At 46.3% G+C, this 3,837-nt stretch overlaps 1 non-coding gene across 1 annotated transcript; it reads right to left on the bottom strand.

Annotated features, from left to right (window-relative positions):
• Positions 1-1,069: 1,069 nt before the first annotated feature.
• Positions 1,070-1,143, bottom strand: Trnai-aau (transfer RNA isoleucine (anticodon AAU)). The gene has a single exon. It is a non-coding gene; the product is annotated as a tRNA-Ile (tRNA).
• Between the last annotated feature and the right edge of the window lie 2,694 nt (positions 1,144-3,837).

Genomic DNA, 3,837 nt, shown 5'->3' with positions numbered 1-3,837 from the left:
GTGGGATTAAGATTCTGACGCTCTACCGACTGAGCTAGCCGGCTACCTCGGTGAATACCTGCCGGGTAGCACGTCACACAGTACTCGTTTGGGTTGGGTGGTCCCATACAGAATCTCTCCATGATGCCTAATGTTTTCCTAACGTCACACTCGTCACGTACTTCACTTTTATGTCATAATCATTTCTGAGAGGTAAAGAAATTGCATGACAACATGCAGAGCTAGTGGCGTCAAAATTAACGCACATACTTTATGTGATTCAAAAGCCGAACGAGTTACTTTCCGACGTTGTTTTAGATGTGCAAGTGATAGTCAAAACTCGCTGTGTCGGCACTCTGCCGACCATTTCGCTAGTTAACACCGGTCTTGTTGTGTGTGTTTCAAGTTCAAGAGCATCTCCAAGCAAAAAATGGTCAACAGCAACATTCAGACGGTTTCGTACTGCTCAATTGCTACATTAAAACGTTATGTTTCTTTTTCAGAACTGGAAAAACACAAGCGTGACAGCATTCGAACCTGTAATCTTCAGATCCGAAGTCCGACGCCTTATCCATTAGGCCACACGGTCACTGACGACCAACATTTACATGTATACGACTCATCTCGAAACGCTCACACCCCTGAGGATTTGTGTTTTCGTTCTACACAGCCGCTGCCCCTTGCTCTTTCCCACCCATTCGTTACATTCAACCTCTGACGTGACCGACCAAATATAGACTGAGAAACAAGACCACACACTTTGTGCATTCGGAATCGAAGGCAGGGCGTCCCTCGCCGCATTTGCTACGATTGCCATTTGCTACTTCTGCAGAAGCGGCGGCGGCGGCGACGACGGCGACGACGAATATCGCGAGAGGCTCTGAGATATGTGAGAAATACATCTATAAAATGTAATTCAGACTGAATCGTCCCACCTTATGCTGTACCGCTTTGGCAAATGCTTTATCTGCGCCATTCGCCTTAATCGCATCTGAGAGTGATTCTTAAAAAAACGCCTGTCGCTAATTGTTCGTCATCACAGGTACTGTTTGCTATACGGCCACGACGCGCAACTGATTTCCAAAATTCATGTTTCTCCTGTGAGGATGGAACTTACGACCCCTGGTTTATTAGACCAGTGCTCTACCACTGAGCTAAAGAGGCGCGGCCTAGCGGGGCTCTTGGGTACTTCGTCCTTACGGTCGTCTGCATCATCAGACTTTAGCTGACAACACTTCATATTACCGGCTAATATTTGCAGCTATGGCGACAAATTACTGCTTGACTACACATCTGACACGTAACCGATGTGCTCTCCAAACAACAACACTTGCATTTCAGAACATGTCTTTCACACATGTCTACAAAATCACCTTCACCTTCAAATACAGCTTCCTTGCGACTGACAGAGACGTAGGCAAAGTTTAAAGTTGCTATTTCCATTAAATCTCGTTAATCAGAAAAACGGTAATTTACACTTGCAGCGGAACAAAATTCCGTTCCGCCCAGCGTCTGGCTCGAACCCACGACCCTGAGATTAAGAGTCTGACGCTCTACCGACTGAGGTAGCCGGCTACCTTGGTGAATACCTGCCGGGTAGCACTTCACACAGTACTCGTTTGGGTTGGGTGGTCCCATACAGAATCTCCCCATGATGCCTAATGTTTTCCTAACGTCACACTCGTCACGTACTTCACTTTTATGTCATAATCATTTCTGAGAGGTAAAGAAATTGCATGACAACATGCAGAGCTAGTGGCGTCAAAATTAACGCACATACTTTATGTGACTCAAAAGCCGAACGAGTTACTTTCCGACGTTGTTTTAGATGTGCAAGTGATAGTCAAAACTCGCTGTGTCGGCACTCTGCCGACCATTTCGCTAGTTAACACCGGTCTTGTTGTGTGTGTTTCAAGCTCAAGAGCATCTCCAAGCAAAAAATGGTCAACAGCAACATTCAGACGGTTTCGTACTGCTCAATTGCTACATTAAAACGTTATGTTTCTTTTTCAGAACTGGAAAAACACAAGCGTGACAGCATTCGAACCTGTAATCTTCAGATCCGAAGCCCGACGCCTTATCCATTAGGCCTCACGGTCACTGACGACCAACATTTACATGTATACGACTCATCTCGAAACGCTCACACCCCTGAGGATTTGTGTTTTCGTTCTACACAGCCGCTGCCCCTTGCTCTTTCCCACCCATTCGTTACATTCAACCTCTGACGTGACCGACCAAATATAGACTGAGAAACAAGACCACACACTTTGTGCATTCGGAATCGAAGGCAGGGCGTCCCTCGCCGCATTTGCTACGATTGCCATTTGCTACTTCTGCAGAAGCGGCGGCGGCGGCGACGACGACGACGACGACGACGACGACGACGAATATCGCGAGAGGCTCTGAGATATGTGAGAAATACATCTATAAAATGTAATTCAGACTGCCTCGTCCCACCTAATGCTGTACCGCTTTGGCAAATGCTTTATCTGCGCCATTCGCCTTAATCGCATCTGAGAGTGATTCTTAAAAAAACGCCTGTCGCTAATTGTTCGTCATCACAGGTACTGTTTGCTATACGGCCACGACGCGCAACTGATTTCCAAAATTCATCTTTCTCCTGTGAGGATGGAACTTACGACCCCTGGTTTATTAGACCAGTGCTCTACCACTGAGCTATAGACGCGCGGCCTAGCGGTACTCTTGGGTACTTCGTCCTTACGGTCGTCTGCATCATCAGACTTTAGCTGACAACACTTCATATTACCGGCTAATATTTGCAGCTATGGCGACAAATTACTGCTTGACTACACATCTGACACGTAACCGATGTGCTCTCCAAACAACAACACTTGCATTTCAGAACATGTCTTTCACACATGTCTACAAAATCACCTTCACCTTCAAATACAGCTTCCTTGCGACTGACAGAGACGTAGGCAAAGTTTAAAGTTGCTATTTCCATTAAATCTCGTTAATCAGAAAAACGGTAATTTACACTTGCAGCGGAACAAAATTCCGTTCCGCCCAGCGTCTGGCTCGAACCCACAACCCTGGGATTAAGAGTCTGACGCTCTACCGACTGAGCTAGCCGGCTATCTCGGTGAATACCTGCCGGGTAGCACGTCACACAGTACTCGTTTGGGTTGGGTGGTCCCATACAGAATCTCTCCATGATGCCTAATGTTTTCCTAACGTCACACTCGTCACGTACTTCACTTTTATGTCATAATCATTTCTGAGAGGTAAAGAAATTGCATGACAACATGCAGAGCTAGTGGCGTCAAAATTAACGCACATACTTTATGTGACTCAAAAGCCGAACGAGTTACTTTCCGACGTTGTTTTAGATGTGCAAGTGATAGTCAAAACTCGCTGTGTCGGCACTCTGCCGACCATTTCGCTAGTTAACACCGGTCTTGTTGTGTGTGTTTCAAGCTCAAGAGCATCTCCAAGCAAAAAATGGTCAACAGCAACATTCAGACGGTTTCGTACTGCTCAATTGCTACATTAAAACGTTATGTTTCTTTTTCAGAACTGGAAAAACACAAGCGTGACAGCATTCGAACGTGTAATCTTCAGATCCGAAGTCCGACGCCTTATCCATTAGGCCACACGGTCACTGACGACCAACATTTACATGTATACGACTCATCTCGAAACGCTCACACCCCTGAGGATTTGTGTTTTCGTTCTACACAGCCGCCGCCCCTTGCTCTTTCCCACCCATTCGTTACATTCAACCTCTGACGTGACCGACCAAATATAGACTGAGAAACAAGACCACACACTTTGTGCATTCGGAATCGAAGGCAGGGCGTCCCTCGCCGCATTTGCTACGATTGCCATTTGCTA

This window comes from Schistocerca gregaria, chromosome 3 (assembly GCF_023897955.1).
Source record: "Schistocerca gregaria isolate iqSchGreg1 chromosome 3, iqSchGreg1.2, whole genome shotgun sequence".
NCBI classification, from domain to species: domain Eukaryota; kingdom Metazoa; phylum Arthropoda; class Insecta; order Orthoptera; family Acrididae; genus Schistocerca; species Schistocerca gregaria.
Note: the sequence above shows the minus strand (reverse complement) of the source record. Positions and strands in the feature narration are given on the sequence as shown.